General features: G+C 53.7%; 18 non-coding genes and 1 pseudogene across 18 annotated transcripts; all 19 read left to right on the top strand.

The window, feature by feature from the left end:
* Positions 1-112: 112 nt before the first annotated feature.
* On the top strand, positions 113-231 carry LOC126220706 (5S ribosomal RNA). The gene has a single exon (XR_007543070.1). It is a non-coding gene; the product is annotated as a 5S ribosomal RNA (ribosomal RNA).
* Positions 232-1,083: 852 nt separating this feature from the next.
* LOC126220699 (5S ribosomal RNA) lies at positions 1,084-1,201 on the top strand (annotated as a pseudogene).
* A 6,788-nt stretch (positions 1,202-7,989) lies between these two features.
* LOC126220705 (5S ribosomal RNA) lies at positions 7,990-8,108 on the top strand. The gene has a single exon (XR_007543069.1). It is a non-coding gene; the product is annotated as a 5S ribosomal RNA (ribosomal RNA).
* Positions 8,109-8,944: 836 nt separating this feature from the next.
* Positions 8,945-9,063, top strand: LOC126220704 (5S ribosomal RNA). Its single transcript, XR_007543068.1, has one exon. It is a non-coding gene; the product is annotated as a 5S ribosomal RNA (ribosomal RNA).
* An 836-nt stretch (positions 9,064-9,899) lies between these two features.
* Positions 9,900-10,018, top strand: LOC126220702 (5S ribosomal RNA). Its single transcript, XR_007543066.1, has one exon. It is a non-coding gene; the product is annotated as a 5S ribosomal RNA (ribosomal RNA).
* Positions 10,019-10,874: 856 nt separating this feature from the next.
* LOC126220701 (5S ribosomal RNA) lies at positions 10,875-10,993 on the top strand. Its single transcript, XR_007543065.1, has one exon. It is a non-coding gene; the product is annotated as a 5S ribosomal RNA (ribosomal RNA).
* Positions 10,994-11,840: 847 nt separating this feature from the next.
* LOC126220700 (5S ribosomal RNA) lies at positions 11,841-11,959 on the top strand. Its single transcript, XR_007543064.1, has one exon. It is a non-coding gene; the product is annotated as a 5S ribosomal RNA (ribosomal RNA).
* Positions 11,960-12,810: 851 nt separating this feature from the next.
* LOC126220690 (5S ribosomal RNA) lies at positions 12,811-12,929 on the top strand. Its single transcript, XR_007543057.1, has one exon. It is a non-coding gene; the product is annotated as a 5S ribosomal RNA (ribosomal RNA).
* Positions 12,930-13,806: 877 nt separating this feature from the next.
* LOC126220678 (5S ribosomal RNA) lies at positions 13,807-13,925 on the top strand. The gene has a single exon (XR_007543046.1). It is a non-coding gene; the product is annotated as a 5S ribosomal RNA (ribosomal RNA).
* An 851-nt stretch (positions 13,926-14,776) lies between these two features.
* Positions 14,777-14,895, top strand: LOC126220666 (5S ribosomal RNA). The gene has a single exon (XR_007543035.1). It is a non-coding gene; the product is annotated as a 5S ribosomal RNA (ribosomal RNA).
* Positions 14,896-15,746: 851 nt separating this feature from the next.
* Positions 15,747-15,865, top strand: LOC126220653 (5S ribosomal RNA). Its single transcript, XR_007543024.1, has one exon. It is a non-coding gene; the product is annotated as a 5S ribosomal RNA (ribosomal RNA).
* Positions 15,866-16,721: 856 nt separating this feature from the next.
* Positions 16,722-16,840, top strand: LOC126220641 (5S ribosomal RNA). The gene has a single exon (XR_007543013.1). It is a non-coding gene; the product is annotated as a 5S ribosomal RNA (ribosomal RNA).
* Positions 16,841-17,691: 851 nt separating this feature from the next.
* Positions 17,692-17,810, top strand: LOC126220629 (5S ribosomal RNA). Its single transcript, XR_007543002.1, has one exon. It is a non-coding gene; the product is annotated as a 5S ribosomal RNA (ribosomal RNA).
* Positions 17,811-18,661: 851 nt separating this feature from the next.
* On the top strand, positions 18,662-18,780 carry LOC126220617 (5S ribosomal RNA). The gene has a single exon (XR_007542991.1). It is a non-coding gene; the product is annotated as a 5S ribosomal RNA (ribosomal RNA).
* An 856-nt stretch (positions 18,781-19,636) lies between these two features.
* LOC126220739 (5S ribosomal RNA) lies at positions 19,637-19,755 on the top strand. Its single transcript, XR_007543100.1, has one exon. It is a non-coding gene; the product is annotated as a 5S ribosomal RNA (ribosomal RNA).
* Positions 19,756-20,611: 856 nt separating this feature from the next.
* LOC126220727 (5S ribosomal RNA) lies at positions 20,612-20,730 on the top strand. Its single transcript, XR_007543089.1, has one exon. It is a non-coding gene; the product is annotated as a 5S ribosomal RNA (ribosomal RNA).
* An 851-nt stretch (positions 20,731-21,581) lies between these two features.
* LOC126220715 (5S ribosomal RNA) lies at positions 21,582-21,700 on the top strand. The gene has a single exon (XR_007543078.1). It is a non-coding gene; the product is annotated as a 5S ribosomal RNA (ribosomal RNA).
* An 851-nt stretch (positions 21,701-22,551) lies between these two features.
* Positions 22,552-22,670, top strand: LOC126220703 (5S ribosomal RNA). The gene has a single exon (XR_007543067.1). It is a non-coding gene; the product is annotated as a 5S ribosomal RNA (ribosomal RNA).
* Positions 22,671-23,521: 851 nt separating this feature from the next.
* Positions 23,522-23,640, top strand: LOC126220611 (5S ribosomal RNA). The gene has a single exon (XR_007542985.1). It is a non-coding gene; the product is annotated as a 5S ribosomal RNA (ribosomal RNA).
* Positions 23,641-23,678: the final 38 nt, after the last annotated feature.

Below are 23,678 nucleotides of genomic sequence, written 5' to 3'. Positions count from 1 at the left end.
ACTGGCTGTTGCGGAAGGAAGTGCTTTCGTCAAATGCGGCCGAAAACTAACATTTTGTGTGTTGGGAGAAAAGCCGAACGCGAATTCTGCCGTGCTCCTACATTACACGAGTGCCAACGGCCATACCATGATAAATACACCGGTTCTCGTCCGATCACCGAAGTTAAGTATCATTGGGCCCGGTTAGTACTTGGATGGGTGACCGCCTGGGAAACCCGGGTGCTGTTGGCTCCCTTCCTTTTTTTTTTTTTTTGTTTTATGTCGCTACCCCTGCCAGCCCAATTTTCAAACTACCCTTCTGTTGTGACAACGATGCTTCCTTAAGCCTTTTAAACTACTGTAATGGTACGAAAATGCAGTAATTAACTCAGTTTGAGGGAGAATGTGCTAACCAAGTTTGCCAAGAAGACTTTGAAAACGACAAAACAGTACGAATCGGCAGGTGATTTCTGAAATACGTCAGCGCCTATTGTTGTGTAGGAGTGTAGAGTTCCAAATTTGATTTGTAATCACGAATTTGTCCCTTAGTCGTCTCGTCTCGTCTCGTCCCGCAGACGTTTGTCGTGCTTGCGCTGTCATATGGACCACGACCCGAGCGGCAGCGAGCGGCAGTCGAGCAAAGTCGGGACAAGTCGGGACGGGATACGAATGGTGCGAATGCACTGCAAAGTACGCAGACACCTGGTGCGAGGCGAGGCGAGGCGAGGCGAGGCGAGGCGAGGCGAGGCGAGGAAGCCCACATCGCTACCAGTGGCGCCCTCCAGCACGACACTGCCACACCCCGCACAGGCCCCCCGCTGGACACCAGGGACAAGATGCGTCCTCCGCTAGTGTCGAAGGCTGCACGCGCCCAGCGAATGACAGGAGGTGCAACGAGCAGCAGTGCGTCTCACACACGCGGCGGTGCGCCCGCTAATTCGGCCGTCGCTCTGCTGGGACGCCGGGCGCGCCCCCCGCGCCGTCCTCGAGGAACTGGCTGTTGCGGAAGGAAGTGCTTTCGTCAAATGCGGCCGAAAACTAACATTTTGTGTGTTGGGAGAAAAGCCGAACGCGAATTCTGCCGTGCTCCTACATTACACGAGTGCCAACGGCCATACCATGATAAATACACCGGTTCTCGTCCGATCACCGAAGTTAAGTATCATTGGGCCCGGTTAGTACTTGGCTGGCTGCCCGCCTGGCAACACCTCGGTGCCTCGCGTGCAGTGTTTCCTTGTGCGACTTGGCCGGCGGCGCCTCGGCGTTCGTCTGCTTACTTTGCCACGTGGCTATACTTCTACTGACTGTAAGTAATGGATATACTTTACGATGATAGTGAAGAGCGACAGAACAATGTTCAGTGCGAGTTTGATCGTTCTGTAGAGAAACCTTCGGCTTTTGAGATCCATCGTTGGATAATTGAGGATTTGTTGTTGTCTACTAATGATGTACTCGGTATTCAGTTCGATACGTTTTTAAATTCTGTGTTCTTAAAACTGAAATCTTCCGATCTGTGTGATGCTGTTGTTTCTGTTAATGACGGTGTTCGCAGATTTCGACACCTTAACGGAAATATTAGTAATGTCACTGTGTCTCATGCTGGTTTTGGTCTTCGGCAAATACGGATATTTAACCTTCCGTTTGAAATTCGCAACGACACTATTTCTCGTCACTTGCGGCCATATGGCACTGTTTTATCTGTTGTGAAAGAGAAATGGTCGTCTGCGTATATATTTCAAGTCGAGAACGGTGTGCGCAGTGTTAAGATGGTGGTTAGGCAGCATATTCCGTCTTTTATTTTGGTAAACGGTCACCGTGCGTTTGTCACGTACAGTGGCCAGCCACAGACTTGCTCCTTTTGTAATGGTGTAGGACATTATCGGCAGGATTGTCCGAAGCGAAAACGGCCTGTTCAGCTACCACTTGAGGCCAATTTGCAAGGAGCTAGTTTTGCTTCCGTCGCGGCTACGGTCTTGGGTTCCGCCCCCCCCGCACTTGCGCGGCGTGCGGCAGATGTTAATCTTGCTGCAGCCGCGGAAGCGATGGATATGTCTGCTGATGCTACTGTCTCTGTTCTTGCGACTACCGGCCAGGAATCTTTGTCCGTGGTTTCGGAAAACGTGCCTGCTGTTATTCAACCTGTTGTGGGTGCTGTTGTGTCGGAGACTGTCTCTGACTCCGTGCCGCAATCGGTAACCGATGTTGTTTCGCGCCCTATTTCGGACTCTGTTGCACCTATTGTGTCGCAGTCGGCACCCTCTCTTTCTGTGCCTGCACCCGTCGTTGTACCCTCTGATGTTCCTGAGCCTATTCCTGTTGCGGAATCACGCGATGTTTTTGTGGAACCGAAACCGCAACGGGATGAAGCTCGTTCTCGGAGTTCCAGTAGGCAACGCTTCCGCAGTGCAAGTAGCTCCCCTTCTTACGACAGGGGTTTAACGCGAGGTGACCGTAGTCCGTCCCCGGTAGGGCGCTCCCCCGCCTCTTCTTGGGCGTCGCAACGCCGTGCCGCGCGGCGCGACCTAGACGTGGAGCTACGGCCGCCTCAGGCTTCCGGCTCCGGGCGTCAGCCGCCGCGCAAACAACAACAACAACAGCCGCCGCGTGCCTCCTCTCGCCACGCGCAATCAGCTGATGTGAGTGTTGCAGCGCAGCAACGTGACGTTGCTGTTCGCCATCTGCGGACTGTGTTGAGTCAACCCGCCTCTATAGACGTGCCTGTTTTAGCGCCAGACACAGTCTCGGCTGTGACTGCGGCACCTATGTCGACGAAACGTAAGGCTGAGGATGTACACCGACGTCGCGCTGGTCCGTCTATCCACGACCGCGTGTCGGTGCCTTCCTCCGACGTAGAGATGCCCGTCAGGGATTCTGTGTCGGGCGCCTCTGACGTGACAGCTACTGCCACCCTGCCACCCCTCTCCCCCTTCGAACCTTCGGAGTGGGCGAAGGATGTTGTGGAGGGTGAGGAGACGTAGTGTGTGTCCTGTGCCCCCTCCTCTTTTGTGCTTATGCCCATTCCGTGTTTTATGTGTGTTTTTACTTTTGTGTGTGTCTCTTAATTGTGTGCGTCTATGACTTACGATTTTAGCCAGTGGAATATTGTCACTTTTAATCTAAACAAGTTGAGTCACCACTGCAAGATCCTGGCTTTTAAGGACTTTTTACGCGATCACCACTGCCATGTTGTCTTTTTACAAGAGGTGACGCGTGATGCACTTGTCTTTTTACACGATTTTAGTGACTTTATTGTTATTGACAATGTTTTACCTGATCACAGTACAGGAACTGCCATTTTAGTACGTTCTGACCTTGCTATTTCCAATGTTGGCATTCTACCTAATGGTCGTGCTGTTAGCTGCACTATACTGGGCGTTGTATTTGTTAACGTTTATGCTCCGTCTGGGAACGATAAGCCGGCGAGGGCTGCTTTTTATGGGCAGGAATTGTGTGCGCTGCTACATCGCCACGTGGATGCTTTAGTTGTAGGCGGCGATTTTAATTGCGTATTAGATGTTGTCGATCAGGTGCCTCGTCCTAACATTTGTCGCGAGCTCGGCGACTTGATTCGCAGTTTTCAGCTCGTTGATACGTGGCGTGTTTTCAACCCTGACGTTACGCACTTTACACATTTTTATCCCACGGGGCACAGCCGCCTGGACAGAATTTACGTTTCTGCCCCGCTTTCTGCCCGTATTTGCCGCACGGAAATGTTTCCCGTGGTGTTTTCTGATCATTCCGGTTACCTTTGTCAGCTTTTATTGCCTCGGGTTTGTGTTCCCAGACGAAGGAATCTGTGGAAATTTAATTGTGCTTTATTGAACGACGCCCATTTTGTGACATGTTTTACCAATCTGTGGCACAAATTAATCGGGACTCGGCGAGGTGACTGTAGTGTGCTGGAGTGGTGGGTCGGGGAGGCCAAGCCGGTGATTAGGCGGTTTTTGATGGATTTTAGCCACGAGGCGGCTCGTTGGCGTCGCGCTACGGCCCGCTTCCATCAGGCATGTTTACAAGACCTCGCGCTGCGCGTGACGTCACAGCCTGCCTTGCTGCCCGCTTTTAAACAATTCCAGCGTAAGCTTCTCGCCGATTTGCGTGCTGTTAGTGACGGTGCCGTCGTCCGCAGCCAGCCTGCGGGGGTTGTGGATGGCGAACCTTTGTCACTTTATCATTTGCAAAGGGAACGACGGCGGCGCGCCCGTCTGCACATCGGTACCTGGAAAAAGTCCGACGGTGGACGGACTACTGTCCAGTCCGACATTGAGCGGGATATTTTTAATCATTTTAGTTCCCTTTTTCGTGCGCTGGATGTTGATTGTGATGCGTTGCGGGATTTTTTACAAGTCATCCCTCATGTTTTAACCCGTACGGATAGGACGCATTTAAATGCTGCTTATGTACATGACGACCTGTACGACGCTATCCGACGAAGCCCTAAGTGTAAATCGCCTGGTCCCGACGGCATTCCTGCTGAATTTTATTTGAAATTTTATGGTCTTTTTCGTGATGTTTTTGTGGCTCTTTTAAATGAAATACGGGATGGTGCTGTTATCCCTGCTGCTTTTGAGGAGGGGGTAGTGACCTTAGTACCTAAGTCGTCTGCGACGCCCTGTATTGACGCTGTTCGGCCAATAACTTTACTTAACGCGGACTTTAAGATTGTGACACGCTGTGTGGCTCAACGCCTTAAGGTTGTTTTACCGTCGGTCCTCAGTGACGGTCAATCATGTGCGGTGCAGGGACGAAACATTTTTGACGCCGTCCTCGCCTATCGCGACTGTATCGGCTTTGTTAAAAGTGCGCGACTGCCGATAGCTGCCATCTTATTAATTGATTTCAAAAATGCTTTCGACCGCATTAGCCATGTCTACCTCCGCCAGGTTCTTGTGCGGATGGGCTTCGGTCTTAAGTTTACGACTGTGGTAAAGCATCTTTTACAGAATGCGACGTCCCGTGTTAGTGTCAATGGCCGCTTGACGCCGGCTTTCCGTGTTGGGCGCTCGGTGCGGCAGGGGTGTCCCCTTTCGATGGCTCTTTTTTCTGTAGCTTTAGATCCGTTGCTGCGAATTATTGGCCGGGAATGCCGCGGCATTCAGATAGGGACGACCCGCCTCATTTGCAAAGCATATGCCGACGACCTTGGTGTTTTTCTTAGCCGTTCTGAAGACGTTGACACTTTATATGGCGCGCTGCAGCGATTTGAAAAAGCCACAGGTGCCATTGTTAACCCTGCTAAGACTGTTTGTTTGCCTCTTACACCCCGCGCACGGTCCTTACAGCGGAACTGGTTCTGTGTCCGTGAACAGCAAAAAGTCCTGGGCGTGCTTTTTTCTTCTCACCCGCAACGCATGGAAGCGCTTAATTGGCGGTCCACGCTGCACAAGGTGCGTGCTGTTGCCAAGATCTATGCGGCTCGCACGTTGGCGCTTCGTGATAAGGTCGCCTTGATCAATACTACCATTCTGGCCAGGGCGTGGTATCTCGCGCAGGTCCTTCCACTGCCTCGGCAATTGGAACGTGCCCTCAAGCAGGCGGTGTATTGGTTTTTATGGCGAGGTGACATTTTTAAAGTCTCGTATGACACCTGTACTCTAAGCCCAACAGATGGTGGTTTGGGCCTCGTAGATCTTCGCGCGAAGTGTTCTGCTCTCCTTTGGAAACGGACCACTGTTGTTATGGAGAGGGCCCCGAATGGTACTACTGCGGCGGTCTTTAATCTGTATCGTCCTACGTCTGCAGCGGCGCCGGTGAATGTTTCGCACATTCCCTTTTATCTTAATTATGTGCGTCGCTACTATATGGACAACAGCTACCTGGAGCTCTGTGACGTTCCCAGCCTTCGAGTCTGCGACGTCGTTTCTGCTTTCCGTGGGTCTCCTGTGCGTTGTAAGTGGGAGTATCGGCTACCGTGGTATAACTGGGCCACGGTATGGCGAAATCTTGCCAGCAATGTTCTTCCTCCCTCTGTACACGCCGTGTGGTACAAGGTCGTGCATCGTACCTTCCCTACGAATGAGAAGCTCCACTCCATTCATCTCATCTCGTCTGGAGCTTGTGACTTGTGTGCTGTGGACGATACACTTGAACACCGTTTTGTGTGTGGCCACTATTCCAGTGTTTGGAATACCGCCAGCGATATGATTCGACTTATCAATCGGGTGGATACGCGTTCTGTCTTGCCGACCGACGCTTTAATCCCACAGTGCGCCGCCTACCCGACTACTAAGAGAAATGCCACGGTGTGGCTCCTGGGTCATACCGTTTTTGCATTATTTACCCTCAAATTGACAACCGAATTTGACTATCTCACTTACTTATGGACTCAGCATGACCAGACTGAAGCTATGCCTGGTTATCGTGCTACATTCGCGAATTTTTTGAAGGTTGCCCTTGATCATGCTTTTACCCGGATGTCGATGGCTACGTAACATGTTTTGGTATACTTTTTCTACTGTGACCGCTCGAGATGTGTTTTTCCAGGAACGACCAATTATCGTCATACGTGTAATCAGAGGACCTCTTATTTTTCTTCTTTGTGTTATTTCTCCTTACTGGTATAGTCAGTTTCTTCTTGTTTTTGATTATTTTTATGCTGTGGACCGCGGCACTTTTCTTTCAGCAGAACTGCCTTCCTCATGTAGGTCTCCCATATGGCGGCAGTGATGTTTTGAGTCTCCTTTTAGTGTTACCACGCAGTGCCTTTAATTTTCTCCTTTTTAGCTTTATTTATCCACTTGGACTTTCCTCCTCAGCTTTACTGATGTAGGACTTTTCCAGTAATAGAGCACCTGAGGAAATGGCTTAATTTTTATATTTTTCTATTTTTCTATTTTTCTATTTTCTATTTTTCTATTCTGGCACCTTGCTTTTTCTGGTGGCTTTATTGTTGTCATTTAGAAGATTTCATGGTTTATGGATTCTTTTTTGGCTTCTGCCGCTTTCTCCCGACGGACGTCGATAATCTCACAGCTACCTACAGAGGATACTATTTCTTTTTCATCTGTTCGTCATGGGACATGGAGTCAACAGCACCTTTATAGCTCATGAAGCTCGCCAATAGAAGGCGTTTTGTGGAGAGCGATACGGCCGGGCTATAAGGGGAGATGGGAGGCCCGAAAAAAAAAAAAAAAAAAAAAAAAAAAAGGTGCTGTTGGCTCCCTTCCTTTTTTTTTTTTTTGTTTTATGTCGCTACCCCTGCCAGCCCAATTTTCAAACTACCCTTCTGTTGTGACAACGATGCTTCCTTAAGCCTTTTAAACTACTGTAATGGTACGAAAATGCAGTAATTAACTCAGTTTGAGGGAGAATGTGCTAACCAAGTTTGCCAAGAAGACTTTGAAAACGACAAAACAGTACGAATCGGCAGGTGATTTCTGAAATACGTCAGCGCCTATTGTTGTGTAGGAGTGTAGAGTTCCAAATTTGATTTGTAATCACGAATTTGTCCCTTAGTCGTCTCGTCTCGTCTCGTCCCGCAGACGTTTGTCGTGCTTGCGCTGTCATATGGACCACGACCCGAGCGGCAGCGAGCGGCAGTCGAGCAAAGTCGGGACAAGTCGGGACGGGATACGAATGGTGCGAATGCACTGCAAAGTACGCAGACACCTGGTGCGAGGCGAGGCGAGGCGAGGCGAGGCGAGGCGAGGCGAGGCGAGGAAGCCCACATCGCTACCAGTGGCGCCCTCCAGCACGACACTGCCACACCCCGCACAGGCCCCCCGCTGGACACCAGGGACAAGATGCGTCCTCCGCTAGTGTCGAAGGCTGCACGCGCCCAGCGAATGACAGGAGGTGCAACGAGCAGCAGTGCGTCTCACACACGCGGCGGTGCGCCCGCTAATTCGGCCGTCGCTCTGCTGGGACGCCGGGCGCGCCCCCCGCGCCGTCCTCGAGGAACTGGCTGTTGCGGAAGGAAGTGCTTTCGTCAAATGCGGCCGAAAACTAACATTTTGTGTGTTGGGAGAAAAGCCGAACGCGAATTCTGCCGTGCTCCTACATTACACGAGTGCCAACGGCCATACCATGATAAATACACCGGTTCTCGTCCGATCACCGAAGTTAAGTATCATTGGGCCCGGTTAGTACTTGGATGGGTGACCGCCTGGGAAACCCGGGTGCTGTTGGCTCCCTTCCTTTTTTTTTTTTTTGTTTTATGTCGCTACCCCTGCCAGCCCAATTTTCAAACTACCCTTCTGTTGTGACAACGATGCTTCCTTAAGCCTTTTAAACTACTGTAATGGTACGAAAATGCAGTAATTAACTCAGTTTGAGGGAGAATGTGCTAACCAAGTTTGCCAAGAAGACTTTGAAAACGACAAAACAGTACGAATCGGCAGGTGATTTCTGAAATACGTCAGCGCCTATTGTTGTGTAGGAGTGTAGAGTTCCAAATTTGATTTGTAATCACGAATTTGTCCCTTAGTCGTCTCGTCTCGTCTCGTCCCGCAGACGTTTGTCGTGCTTGCGCTGTCATATGGACCACGACCCGAGCGGCAGCGAGCGGCAGTCGAGCAAAGTCGGGACAAGTCGGGACGGGATACGAATGGTGCGAATGCACTGCAAAGTACGCAGACACCTGGTGCGAGGCGAGGCGAGGCGAGGCGAGGCGAGGAAGCCCACATCGCTACCAGTGGCGCCCTCCAGCACGACACTGCCACACCCCGCACAGGCCCCCCGCTGGACACCAGGGACAAGATGCGTCCTCCGCTAGTGTCGAAGGCTGCACGCGCCCAGCGAATGACAGGAGGTGCAACGAGCAGCAGTGCGTCTCACACACGCGGCGGTGCGCCCGCTAATTCGGCCGTCGCTCTGCTGGGACGCCGGGCGCGCCCCCCGCGCCGTCCTCGAGGAACTGGCTGTTGCGGAAGGAAGTGCTTTCGTCAAATGCGGCCGAAAACTAACATTTTGTGTGTTGGGAGAAAAGCCGAACGCGAATTCTGCCGTGCTCCTACATTACACGAGTGCCAACGGCCATACCATGATAAATACACCGGTTCTCGTCCGATCACCGAAGTTAAGTATCATTGGGCCCGGTTAGTACTTGGATGGGTGACCGCCTGGGAAACCCGGGTGCTGTTGGCTCCCTTCCTTTTTTTTTTTTTTGTTTTATGTCGCTACCCCTGCCAGCCCAATTTTCAAACTACCCTTCTGTTGTGACAACGATGCTTCCTTAAGCCTTTTAAACTACTGTAATGGTACGAAAATGCAGTAATTAACTCAGTTTGAGGGAGAATGTGCTAACCAAGTTTGCCAAGAAGACTTTGAAAACGACAAAACAGTACGAATCGGCAGGTGATTTCTGAAATACGTCAGCGCCTATTGTTGTGTAGGAGTGTAGAGTTCCAAATTTGATTTGTAATCACGAATTTGTCCCTTAGTCGTCTCGTCTCGTCTCGTCCCGCAGACGTTTGTCGTGCTTGCGCTGTCATATGGACCACGACCCGAGCGGCAGCGAGCGGCAGTCGAGCAAAGTCGGGACAAGTCGGGACGGGATACGAATGGTGCGAATGCACTGCAAAGTACGCAGACACCTGGTGCGAGGCGAGGCGAGGCGAGGCGAGGCGAGGAAGCCCACATCGCTACCAGTGGCGCCCTCCAGCACGACACTGCCACACCCCGCACAGGCCCCCCGCTGGACACCAGGGACAAGATGCGTCCTCCGCTAGTGTCGAAGGCTGCACGCGCCCAGCGAATGACAGGAGGTGCAACGAGCAGCAGTGCGTCTCACACACGCGGCGGTGCGCCCGCTAATTCGGCCGTCGCTCTGCTGGGACGCCGGGCGCGCCCCCCGCGCCGTCCTCGAGGAACTGGCTGTTGCGGAAGGAAGTGCTTTCGTCAAATGCGGCCGAAAACTAACATTTTGTGTGTTGGGAGAAAAGCCGAACGCGAATTCTGCCGTGCTCCTACATTACACGAGTGCCAACGGCCATACCATGATAAATACACCGGTTCTCGTCCGATCACCGAAGTTAAGTATCATTGGGCCCGGTTAGTACTTGGATGGGTGACCGCCTGGGAAACCCGGGTGCTGTTGGCTCCCTTCCTTTTTTTTTTTTTTGTTTTATGTCGCTACCCCTGCCAGCCCAATTTTCAAACTACCCTTCTGTTGTGACAACGATGCTTCCTTAAGCCTTTTAAACTACTGTAATGGTACGAAAATGCAGTAATTAACTCAGTTTGAGGGAGAATGTGCTAACCAAGTTTGCCAAGAAGACTTTGAAAACGACAAAACAGTACGAATCGGCAGGTGATTTCTGAAATACGTCAGCGCCTATTGTTGTGTAGGAGTGTAGAGTTCCAAATTTGATTTGTAATCACGAATTTGTCCCTTAGTCGTCTCGTCTCGTCTCGTCCCGCAGACGTTTGTCGTGCTTGCGCTGTCATATGGACCACGACCCGAGCGGCAGCGAGCGGCAGTCGAGCAAAGTCGGGACAAGTCGGGACGGGATACGAATGGTGCGAATGCACTGCAAAGTACGCAGACACCTGGTGCGAGGCGAGGCGAGGCGAGGCGAGGCGAGGCGAGGCGAGGCGAGGCGAGGAAGCCCACATCGCTACCAGTGGCGCCCTCCAGCACGACACTGCCACACCCCGCACAGGCCCCCCGCTGGACACCAGGGACAAGATGCGTCCTCCGCTAGTGTCGAAGGCTGCACGCGCCCAGCGAATGACAGGAGGTGCAACGAGCAGCAGTGCGTCTCACACACGCGGCGGTGCGCCCGCTAATTCGGCCGTCGCTCTGCTGGGACGCCGGGCGCGCCCCCCGCGCCGTCCTCGAGGAACTGGCTGTTGCGGAAGGAAGTGCTTTCGTCAAATGCGGCCGAAAACTAACATTTTGTGTGTTGGGAGAAAAGCCGAACGCGAATTCTGCCGTGCTCCTACATTACACGAGTGCCAACGGCCATACCATGATAAATACACCGGTTCTCGTCCGATCACCGAAGTTAAGTATCATTGGGCCCGGTTAGTACTTGGATGGGTGACCGCCTGGGAAACCCGGGTGCTGTTGGCTCCCTTCCTTTTTTTTTTTTTTTGTTTTATGTCGCTACCCCTGCCAGCCCAATTTTCAAACTACCCTTCTGTTGTGACAACGATGCTTCCTTAAGCCTTTTAAACTACTGTAATGGTACGAAAATGCAGTAATTAACTCAGTTTGAGGGAGAATGTGCTAACCAAGTTTGCCAAGAAGACTTTGAAAAAAACAGTACGAATCGGCAGGTGATTTCTGAAATACGTCAGCGCCTATTGTTGTGTAGGAGTGTAGAGTTCCAAATTTGATTTGTAATCACGAATTTGTCCCTTAGTCGTCTCGTCTCGTCTCGTCCCGCAGACGTTTGTCGTGCTTGCGCTGTCATATGGACCACGACCCGAGCGGCAGCGAGCGGCAGTCGAGCAAAGTCGGGACAAGTCGGGACGGGATACGAATGGTGCGAATGCACTGCAAAGTACGCAGACACCTGGTGCGAGGCGAGGCGAGGCGAGGCGAGGCGAGGCGAGGCGAGGCGAGGAAGCCCACATCGCTACCAGTGGCGCCCTCCAGCACGACACTGCCACACCCCGCACAGGCCCCCCGCTGGACACCAGGGACAAGATGCGTCCTCCGCTAGTGTCGAAGGCTGCACGCGCCCAGCGAATGACAGGAGGTGCAACGAGCAGCAGTGCGTCTCACACACGCGGCGGTGCGCCCGCTAATTCGGCCGTCGCTCTGCTGGGACGCCGGGCGCGCCCCCCGCGCCGTCCTCGAGGAACTGGCTGTTGCGGAAGGAAGTGCTTTCGTCAAATGCGGCCGAAAACTAACATTTTGTGTGTTGGGAGAAAAGCCGAACGCGAATTCTGCCGTGCTCCTACATTACACGAGTGCCAACGGCCATACCATGATAAATACACCGGTTCTCGTCCGATCACCGAAGTTAAGTATCATTGGGCCCGGTTAGTACTTGGATGGGTGACCGCCTGGGAAACCCGGGTGCTGTTGGCTCCCTTCCTTTTTTTTTTTTTTGTTTTATGTCGCTACCCCTGCCAGCCCAATTTTCAAACTACCCTTCTGTTGTGACAACGATGCTTCCTTAAGCCTTTTAAACTACTGTAATGGTACGAAAATGCAGTAATTAACTCAGTTTGAGGGAGAATGTGCTAACCAAGTTTGCCAAGAAGACTTTGAAAACGACAAAACAGTACGAATCGGCAGGTGATTTCTGAAATACGTCAGCGCCTATTGTTGTGTAGGAGTGTAGAGTTCCAAATTTGATTTGTAATCACGAATTTGTCCCTTAGTCGTCTCGTCTCGTCTCGTCCCGCAGACGTTTGTCGTGCTTGCGCTGTCATATGGACCACGACCCGAGCGGCAGCGAGCGGCAGTCGAGCAAAGTCGGGACAAGTCGGGACGGGATACGAATGGTGCGAATGCACTGCAAAGTACGCAGACACCTGGTGCGAGGCGAGGCGAGGCGAGGCGAGGCGAGGCGAGGCGAGGCGAGGAAGCCCACATCGCTACCAGTGGCGCCCTCCAGCACGACACTGCCACACCCCGCACAGGCCCCCCGCTGGACACCAGGGACAAGATGCGTCCTCCGCTAGTGTCGAAGGCTGCACGCGCCCAGCGAATGACAGGAGGTGCAACGAGCAGCAGTGCGTCTCACACACGCGGCGGTGCGCCCGCTAATTCGGCCGTCGCTCTGCTGGGACGCCGGGCGCGCCCCCCGCGCCGTCCTCGAGGAACTGGCTGTTGCGGAAGGAAGTGCTTTCGTCAAATGCGGCCGAAAACTAACATTTTGTGTGTTGGGAGAAAAGCCGAACGCGAATTCTGCCGTGCTCCTACATTACACGAGTGCCAACGGCCATACCATGATAAATACACCGGTTCTCGTCCGATCACCGAAGTTAAGTATCATTGGGCCCGGTTAGTACTTGGATGGGTGACCGCCTGGGAAACCCGGGTGCTGTTGGCTCCCTTCCTTTTTTTTTTTTTTTGTTTTATGTCGCTACCCCTGCCAGCCCAATTTTCAAACTACCCTTCTGTTGTGACAACGATGCTTCCTTAAGCCTTTTAAACTACTGTAATGGTACGAAAATGCAGTAATTAACTCAGTTTGAGGGAGCAGTAATTAACTCAGTTTGAGGGAGAATGTGCTAACCAAGTTTGCCAAGAAGACTTTGAAAACGACAAAACAGTACGAATCGGCAGGTGATTTCTGAAATACGTCAGCGCCTATTGTTGTGTAGGAGTGTAGAGTTCCAAATTTGATTTGTAATCACGAATTTGTCCCTTAGTCGTCTCGTCTCGTCTCGTCCCGCAGACGTTTGTCGTGCTTGCGCTGTCATATGGACCACGACCCGAGCGGCAGCGAGCGGCAGTCGAGCAAAGTCGGGACAAGTCGGGACGGGATACGAATGGTGCGAATGCACTGCAAAGTACGCAGACACCTGGTGCGAGGCGAGGCGAGGCGAGGCGAGGCGAGGCGAGGCGAGGCGAGGAAGCCCACATCGCTACCAGTGGCGCCCTCCAGCACGACACTGCCACACCCCGCACAGGCCCCCCGCTGGACACCAGGGACAAGATGCGTCCTCCGCTAGTGTCGAAGGCTGCACGCGCCCAGCGAATGACAGGAGGTGCAACGAGCAGCAGTGCGTCTCACACACGCGGCGGTGCGCCCGCTAATTCGGCCGTCGCTCTGCTGGGACGCCGGGCGCGCCCCCCGCGCCGTCCTCGAGGAACTGGCTGTTGCGGAAGGAAGTGCTTTCGTCAAATGCGGCCGAAAACTAACATTTTGTGTGTTGGGAGAAAAGCCGAACGCGAATTCTGCCGTGCTCCTACATTACACGAGTGCCAACGGCCATACCATGATAAATACACCGGTTCTCGTCCGATCACCGAAGTTAAGTATCATTGGGCCCGGTTAGTACTTGGATGGGTGACCGCCTGGGAAACCCGGGTGCTGTTGGCTCCCTTCCTTTTTTTTTTTTTTGTTTTATGTCGCTACCCCTGCCAGCCCAATTTTCAAACTACCCTTCTGTTGTGACAACGATGCTTCCTTAAGCCTTTTAAACTACTGTAATGGTACGAAAATGCAGTAATTAACTCAGTTTGAGGGAGAATGTGCTAACCAAGTTTGCCAAGAAGACTTTGAAAACGACAAAACAGTACGAATCGGCAGGTGATTTCTGAAATACGTCAGCGCCTATTGTTGTGTAGGAGTGTAGAGTTCCAAATTTGATTTGTAATCACGAATTTGTCCCTTAGTCGTCTCGTCTCGTCTCGTCCCGCAGACGTTTGTCGTGCTTGCGCTGTCATATGGACCACGACCCGAGCGGCAGCGAGCGGCAGTCGAGCAAAGTCGGGACAAGTCGGGACGGGATACGAATGGTGCGAATGCACTGCAAAGTACGCAGACACCTGGTGCGAGGCGAGGCGAGGCGAGGCGAGGCGAGGCGAGGCGAGGCGAGGAAGCCCACATCGCTACCAGTGGCGCCCTCCAGCACGACACTGCCACACCCCGCACAGGCCCCCCGCTGGACACCAGGGACAAGATGCGTCCTCCGCTAGTGTCGAAGGCTGCACGCGCCCAGCGAATGACAGGAGGTGCAACGAGCAGCAGTGCGTCTCACACACGCGGCGGTGCGCCCGCTAATTCGGCCGTCGCTCTGCTGGGACGCCGGGCGCGCCCCCCGCGCCGTCCTCGAGGAACTGGCTGTTGCGGAAGGAAGTGCTTTCGTCAAATGCGGCCGAAAACTAACATTTTGTGTGTTGGGAGAAAAGCCGAACGCGAATTCTGCCGTGCTCCTACATTACACGAGTGCCAACGGCCATACCATGATAAATACACCGGTTCTCGTCCGATCACCGAAGTTAAGTATCATTGGGCCCGGTTAGTACTTGGATGGGTGACCGCCTGGGAAACCCGGGTGCTGTTGGCTCCCTTCCTTTTTTTTTTTTTTGTTTTATGTCGCTACCCCTGCCAGCCCAATTTTCAAACTACCCTTCTGTTGTGACAACGATGCTTCCTTAAGCCTTTTAAACTACTGTAATGGTACGAAAATGCAGTAATTAACTCAGTTTGAGGGAGAATGTGCTAACCAAGTTTGCCAAGAAGACTTTGAAAACGACAAAACAGTACGAATCGGCAGGTGATTTCTGAAATACGTCAGCGCCTATTGTTGTGTAGGAGTGTAGAGTTCCAAATTTGATTTGTAATCACGAATTTGTCCCTTAGTCGTCTCGTCTCGTCTCGTCCCGCAGACGTTTGTCGTGCTTGCGCTGTCATATGGACCACGACCCGAGCGGCAGCGAGCGGCAGTCGAGCAAAGTCGGGACAAGTCGGGACGGGATACGAATGGTGCGAATGCACTGCAAAGTACGCAGACACCTGGTGCGAGGCGAGGCGAGGCGAGGCGAGGCGAGGCGAGGCGAGGCGAGGAAGCCCACATCGCTACCAGTGGCGCCCTCCAGCACGACACTGCCACACCCCGCACAGGCCCCCCGCTGGACACCAGGGACAAGATGCGTCCTCCGCTAGTGTCGAAGGCTGCACGCGCCCAGCGAATGACAGGAGGTGCAACGAGCAGCAGTGCGTCTCACACACGCGGCGGTGCGCCCGCTAATTCGGCCGTCGCTCTGCTGGGACGCCGGGCGCGCCCCCCGCGCCGTCCTCGAGGAACTGGCTGTTGCGGAAGGAAGTGCTTTCGTCAAATGCGGCCGAAAACTAACATTTTGTGTGTTGGGAGAAAAGCCGAACGCGAATTCTGCCGTGCTCCTACATTACACGAGTGCCAACGGCCATACCATGATAAATACACCGGTTCTCGTCCGATCACCGAAGTTAAGTATCATTGGGCCCGGTTAGTACTTGGATGGGTGACCGCCTGGGAAACCCGGGTGCTGTTGGCTCCCTTCCTTTTTTTTTTTTTTGTTTTATGTCGCTACCCCTGCCAGCCCAATTTTCAAACTACCCTTCTGTTGTGACAACGATGCTTCCTTAAGCCTTTTAAACTACTGTAATGGTACGAAAATGCAGTAATTAACTCAGTTTGAGGGAGAATGTGCTAACCAAGTTTGCCAAGAAGACTTTGAAAACGACAAAACAGTACGAATCGGCAGGTGATTTCTGAAATACGTCAGCGCCTATTGTTGTGTAGGAGTGTAGAGTTCCAAATTTGATTTGTAATCACGAATTTGTCCCTTAGTCGTCTCGTCTCGTCTCGTCCCGCAGACGTTTGTCGTGCTTGCGCTGTCATATGGACCACGACCCGAGCGGCAGCGAGCGGCAGTCGAGCAAAGTCGGGACAAGTCGGGACGGGATACGAATGGTGCGAATGCACTGCAAAGTACGCAGACACCTGGTGCGAGGCGAGGCGAGGCGAGGCGAGGCGAGGCGAGGCGAGGCGAGGCGAGGAAGCCCACATCGCTACCAGTGGCGCCCTCCAGCACGACACTGCCACACCCCGCACAGGCCCCCCGCTGGACACCAGGGACAAGATGCGTCCTCCGCTAGTGTCGAAGGCTGCACGCGCCCAGCGAATGACAGGAGGTGCAACGAGCAGCAGTGCGTCTCACACACGCGGCGGTGCGCCCGCTAATTCGGCCGTCGCTCTGCTGGGACGCCGGGCGCGCCCCCCGCGCCGTCCTCGAGGAACTGGCTGTTGCGGAAGGAAGTGCTTTCGTCAAATGCGGCCGAAAACTAACATTTTGTGTGTTGGGAGAAAAGCCGAACGCGAATTCTGCCGTGCTCCTACATTACACGAGTGCCAACGGCCATACCATGATAAATACACCGGTTCTCGTCCGATCACCGAAGTTAAGTATCATTGGGCCCGGTTAGTACTTGGATGGGTGACCGCCTGGGAAACCCGGGTGCTGTTGGCTCCCTTCCTTTTTTTTTTTTTTGTTTTATGTCGCTACCCCTGCCAGCCCAATTTTCAAACTACCCTTCTGTTGTGACAACGATGCTTCCTTAAGCCTTTTAAACTACTGTAATGGTACGAAAATGCAGTAATTAACTCAGTTTGAGGGAGAATGTGCTAACCAAGTTTGCCAAGAAGACTTTGAAAACGACAAAACAGTACGAATCGGCAGGTGATTTCTGAAATACGTCAGCGCCTATTGTTGTGTAGGAGTGTAGAGTTCCAAATTTGATTTGTAATCACGAATTTGTCCCTTAGTCGTCTCGTCTCGTCTCGTCCCGCAGACGTTTGTCGTGCTTGCGCTGTCATATGGACCACGACCCGAGCGGCAGCGAGCGGCAGTCGAGCAAAGTCGGGACAAGTCGGGACGGGATACGAATGGTGCGAATGCACTGCAAAGTACGCAGACACCTGGTGCGAGGCGAGGCGAGGCGAGGCGAGGCGAGGCGAGGCGAGGCGAGGAAGCCCACATCGCTACCAGTGGCGCCCTCCAGCACGACACTGCCACACCCCGCACAGGCCCCCCGCTGGACACCAGGGACAAGATGCGTCCTCCGCTAGTGTCGAAGGCTGCACGCGCCCAGCGAATGACAGGAGGTGCAACGAGCAGCAGTGCGTCTCACACACGCGGCGGTGCGCCCGCTAATTCGGCCGTCGCTCTGCTGGGACGCCGGGCGCGCCCCCCGCGCCGTCCTCGAGGAACTGGCTGTTGCGGAAGGAAGTGCTTTCGTCAAATGCGGCCGAAAACTAACATTTTGTGTGTTGGGAGAAAAGCCGAACGCGAATTCTGCCGTGCTCCTACATTACACGAGTGCCAACGGCCATACCATGATAAATACACCGGTTCTCGTCCGATCACCGAAGTTAAGTATCATTGGGCCCGGTTAGTACTTGGATGGGTGACCGCCTGGGAAACCCGGGTGCTGTTGGCTCCCTTCCTTTTTTTTTTTTTTGTTTTATGTCGCTACCCCTGCCAGCCCAATTTTCAAACTACCCTTCTGTTGTGACAACGATGCTTCCTTAAGCCTTTTAAACTACTGTAATGGTACGAAAATGCAGTAATTAACTCAGTTTGAGGGAGAATGTGCTAACCAAGTTTGCCAAGAAGACTTTGAAAACGACAAAACAGTACGAATCGGCAGGTGATTTCTGAAATACGTCAGCGCCTATTGTTGTGTAGGAGTGTAGAGTTCCAAATTTGATTTGTAATCACGAATTTGTCCCTTAGTCGTCTCGTCTCGTCTCGTCCCGCAGACGTTTGTCGTGCTTGCGCTGTCATATGGACCACGACCCGAGCGGCAGCGAGCGGCAGTCGAGCAAAGTCGGGACAAGTCGGGACGGGATACGAATGGTGCGAATGCACTGCAAAGTACGCAGACACCTGGTGCGAGGCGAGGCGAGGCGAGGCGAGGCGAGGCGAGGCGAGGCGAGGAAGCCCACATCGCTACCAGTGGCGCCCTCCAGCACGACACTGCCACACCCCGCACAGGCCCCCCGCTGGACACCAGGGACAAGATGCGTCCTCCGCTAGTGTCGAAGGCTGCACGCGCCCAGCGAATGACAGGAGGTGCAACGAGCAGCAGTGCGTCTCACACACGCGGCGGTGCGCCCGCTAATTCGGCCGTCGCTCTGCTGGGACGCCGGGCGCGCCCCCCGCGCCGTCCTCGAGGAACTGGCTGTTGCGGAAGGAAGTGCTTTCGTCAAATGCGGCCGAAAACTAACATTTTGTGTGTTGGGAGAAAAGCCGAACGCGAATTCTGCCGTGCTCCTACATTACACGAGTGCCAACGGCCATACCATGATAAATACACCGGTTCTCGTCCGATCACCGAAGTTAAGTATCATTGGGCCCGGTTAGTACTTGGATGGGTGACCGCCTGGGAAACCCGGGTGCTGTTGGCTCCCTTCCTTTTTTTTTTTTTTGTTTTATGTCGCTACCCCTGCCAGCCCAATTTTCAAACTACCCTTCTGTTGTGACAACGATGCTTCCTTAAGCCTTTTAAACTACTGTAATGGTACGAAAATGCAGTAATTAACTCAGTTTGAGGGAGAATGTGCTAACCAAGTTTGCCAAGAAGACTTTGAAAACGACAAAACAGTACGAATCGGCAGGTGATTTCTGAAATACGTCAGCGCCTATTGTTGTGTAGGAGTGTAGAGTTCCAAATTTGATTTGTAATCACGAATTTGTCCCTTAGTCGTCTCGTCTCGTCTCGTCCCGCAGACGTTTGTCGTGCTTGCGCTGTCATATGGACCACGACCCGAGCGGCAGCGAGCGGCAGTCGAGCAAAGTCGGGACAAGTCGGGACGGGATACGAATGGTGCGAATGCACTGCAAAGTACGCAGACACCTGGTGCGAGGCGAGGCGAGGCGAGGCGAGGCGAGGCGAGGCGAGGCGAGGCGAGGAAGCCCACATCGCTACCAGTGGCGCCCTCCAGCACGACACTGCCACACCCCGCACAGGCCCCCCGCTGGACACCAGGGACAAGATGCGTCCTCCGCTAGTGTCGAAGGCTGCACGCGCCCAGCGAATGACAGGAGGTGCAACGAGCAGCAGTGCGTCTCACACACGCGGCGGTGCGCCCGCTAATTCGGCCGTCGCTCTGCTGGGACGCCGGGCGCGCCCCCCGCGCCGTCCTCGAGGAACTGGCTGTTGCGGAAGGAAGTGCTTTCGTCAAATGCGGCCGAAAACTAACATTTTGTGTGTTGGGAGAAAAGCCGAACGCGAATTCTGCCGTGCTCCTACATTACACGAGTGCCAACGGCCATACCATGATAAATACACCGGTTCTCGTCCGATCACCGAAGTTAAGTATCATTGGGCCCGGTTAGTACTTGGATGGGTGACCGCCTGGGAAACCCGGGTGCTGTTGGCTCCCTTCCTTTTTTTTTTTTTTGTTTTATGTCGCTACCCCTGCCAGCCCAATTTTCAAACTACCCTTCTGTTGTGACAACGATGCTTCCTTAAGCCTTTTAAACTACTGTAATGGTACGAAAATGCAGTAATTAACTCAGTTTGAGGGAGAATGTGCTAACCAAGTTTGCCAAGAAGACTTTGAAAACGACAAAACAGTACGAATCGGCAGGTGATTTCTGAAATACGTCAGCGCCTATTGTTGTGTAGGAGTGTAGAGTTCCAAATTTGATTTGTAATCACGAATTTGTCCCTTAGTCGTCTCGTCTCGTCTCGTCCCGCAGACGTTTGTCGTGCTTGCGCTGTCATATGGACCACGACCCGAGCGGCAGCGAGCGGCAGTCGAGCAAAGTCGGGACAAGTCGGGACGGGATACGAATGGTGCGAATGCACTGCAAAGTACGCAGACACCTGGTGCGAGGCGAGGCGAGGCGAGGCGAGGCGAGGCGAGGCGAGGCGAGGCGAGGAAGCCCACATCGCTACCAGTGGCGCCCTCCAGCACGACACTGCCACACCCCGCACAGGCCCCCCGCTGGACACCAGGGACAAGATGCGTCCTCCGCTAGTGTCGAAGGCTGCACGCGCCCAGCGAATGACAGGAGGTGCAACGAGCAGCAGTGCGTCTCACACACGCGGCGGTGCGCCCGCTAATTCGGCCGTCGCTCTGCTGGGACGCCGGGCGCGCCCCCCGCGCCGTCCTCGAGGAACTGGCTGTTGCGGAAGGAAGTGCTTTCGTCAAATGCGGCCGAAAACTAACATTTTGTGTGTTGGGAGAAAAGCCGAACGCGAATTCTGCCGTGCTCCTACATTACACGAGTGCCAACGGCCATACCATGATAAATACACCGGTTCTCGTCCGATCACCGAAGTTAAGTATCATTGGGCCCGGTTAGTACTTGGATGGGTGACCGCCTGGGAAACCCGGGTGCTGTTGGCTCCCTTCCTTTTTTTTTTTTTTGTTTTATGTCGCTACCCCTGCCAGCCCAATTTTCAAACTACCCTTCTGTTGTGACAACGATGCTTCCTTAAGCCTTTTAAACTACTGTAATGGTACGAAAATGCAGTAATTAACTCAGTTTGAGGGAGAATGTGCTAACCAAGTTTGCCAAGAAGACTTTGAAAACGACAAAACAGTACGAATCGGCAGGTGATTTCTGAAATACGTCAGCGCCTATTGTTGTGTAGGAGTGTAGAGTTCCAAATTTGATTTGTAATCACGAATTTGTCCCTTAGTCGTCTCGTCTCGTCTCGTCCCGCAGACGTTTGTCGTGCTTGCGCTGTCATATGGACCACGACCCGAGCGGCAGCGAGCGGCAGTCGAGCAAAGTCGGGACAAGTCGGGACGGGATACGAATGGTGCGAATGCACTGCAAAGTACGCAGACACCTGGTGCGAGGCGAGGCGAGGCGAGGCGAGGCGAGGCGAGGCGAGGCGAGGAAGCCCACATCGCTACCAGTGGCGCCCTCCAGCACGACACTGCCACACCCCGCACAGGCCCCCCGCTGGACACCAGGGACAAGATGCGTCCTCCGCTAGTGTCGAAGGCTGCACGCGCCCAGCGAATGACAGGAGGTGCAACGAGCAGCAGTGCGTCTCACACACGCGGCGGTGCGCCCGCTAATTCGGCCGTCGCTCTGCTGGGACGCCGGGCGCGCCCCCCGCGCCGTCCTCGAGGAACTGGCTGTTGCGGAAGGAAGTGCTTTCGTCAAATGCGGCCGAAAACTAACATTTTGTGTGTTGGGAGAAAAGCCGAACGCGAATTCTGCCGTGCTCCTACATTACACGAGTGCCAACGGCCATACCATGATAAATACACCGGTTCTCGTCCGATCACCGAAGTTAAGTATCATTGGGCCCGGTTAGTACTTGGATGGGTGACCGCCTGGGAAACCCGGGTGCTGTTGGCTCCCTTCCTTTTTTTTTTTTTTGTTTTATGTCGCTACCCCTGCCAGCCCAATTTTCAAACTACCCTTCTGTTGTGACAACGATGCTTCCTTAAGCCTTTTAAACTACTGTAATGGTACGAAAATGCAGTAATTAACTCAGTTTGAGGGAGAATGTGCTAACCAAGTTTGCCAAGAAGACTTTGAAAACGACAAAACAGTACGAATCGGCAGGTGATTTCTGAAATACGTCAGCGCCTATTGTTGTGTAGGAGTGTAGAGTTCCAAATTTGATTTGTAATCACGAATTTGTCCCTTAGTCGTCTCGTCTCGTCTCGTCCCGCAGACGTTTGTCGTGCTTGCGCTGTCATATGGACCACGACCCGAGCGGCAGCGAGCGGCAGTCGAGCAAAGTCGGGACAAGTCGGGACGGGATACGAATGGTGCGAATGCACTGCAAAGTACGCAGACACCTGGTGCGAGGCGAGGCGAGGCGAGGCGAGGCGAGGCGAGGCGAGGCGAGGAAGCCCACATCGCTACCAGTGGCGCCCTCCAGCACGACACTGCCACACCCCGCACAGGCCCCCCGCTGGACACCAGGGACAAGATGCGTCCTCCGCTAGTGTCGAAGGCTGCACGCGCCCAGCGAATGACAGGAGGTGCAACGAGCAGCAGTGCGTCTCACACACGCGGCGGTGCGCCCGCTAATTCGGCCGTCGCTCTGCTGGGACGCCGGGCGCGCCCCCCGCGCCGTCCTCGAGGAACTGGCTGTTGCGGAAGGAAGTGCTTTCGTCAAATGCGGCCGAAAACTAACATTTTGTGTGTTGGGAGAAAAGCCGAACGCGAATTCTGCCGTGCTCCTACATTACACGAGTGCCAACGGCCATACCATGATAAATACACCGGTTCTCGTCCGATCACCGAAGTTAAGTATCATTGGGCCCGGTTAGTACTTGGATGGGTGACCGCCTGGGAAACCCGGGTGCTGTTGGCTCCCTTCCTTTTTTTTTTTTTTGTTTTATGTCGCTACCCCTGCCAGCCCAATTTTCAAACTACCCTTCTGTTGTGACAACGATGCTTCCTTAAGCCTTTTAAACTACTGTAATGGTACGAAAATGCAGTAATTAACTCAGTTTGAGGGAGAATGTGCTAACCAAGTTTGCCAAGAAGACTTTGAAAACGACAAAACAGTACGAATCGGCAGGTGATTTCTGAAATACGTCAGCGCCTATTGTTGTGTAGGAGTGTAGAGTTCCAAATTTGATTTGTAATCACGAATTTGTCCCTTAGTCGTCTCGTCTCGTCTCGTCCCGCAGACGTTTGTCGTGCTTGCGCTGTCATATGGACCACGACCCGAGCGGCAGCGAGCGGCAGTCGAGCAAAGTCGGGACAAGTCGGGACGGGATACGAATGGTGCGAATGCACTGCAAAGTACGCAGACACCTGGTGCGAGGCGAGGCGAGGCGAGGCGAGGCGAGGCGAGGCGAGGCGAGGAAGCCCACATCGCTACCAGTGGCGCCCTCCAGCACGACACTGCCACACCCCGCACAGGCCCCCCGCTGGACACCAGGGACAAGATGCGTCCTCCGCTAGTGTCGAAGGCTGCACGCGCCCAGCGAATGACAGGAGGTGCAACGAGCAGCAGTGCGTCTCACACACGCGGCGGTGCGCCCGCTAATTCGGCCGTCGCTCTGCTGGGACGCCGGGCGCGCCCCCCGCGCCGTCCTCGAGGAACTGGCTGTTGCGGAAGGAAGTGCTTTCGTCAAATGCGGCCGAAAACTAACATTTTGTGTGTTGGGAGAAAAGCCGAACGCGAATTCTGCCGTGCTCCTACATTACACGAGTGCCAACGGCCATACCATGATAAATACACCGGTTCTCGTCCGATCACCGAAGTTAAGTATCATTGGGCCCGGTTAGTACTTGGATGGGTGACCGCCTGGGAAACCCGGGTGCTGTTGGCTCCCTTCCTTTTTTTTTTTTTTGTTTTATGTCGCTACCC

The sequence above is a fragment of the Schistocerca nitens genome, unplaced genomic scaffold, assembly GCF_023898315.1.
Source record: "Schistocerca nitens isolate TAMUIC-IGC-003100 unplaced genomic scaffold, iqSchNite1.1 HiC_scaffold_203, whole genome shotgun sequence".
Taxonomy (NCBI): Eukaryota; Metazoa; Arthropoda; class Insecta; order Orthoptera; family Acrididae; genus Schistocerca; species Schistocerca nitens.
This window is presented reverse-complemented; position numbering and strand designations above follow the sequence as displayed.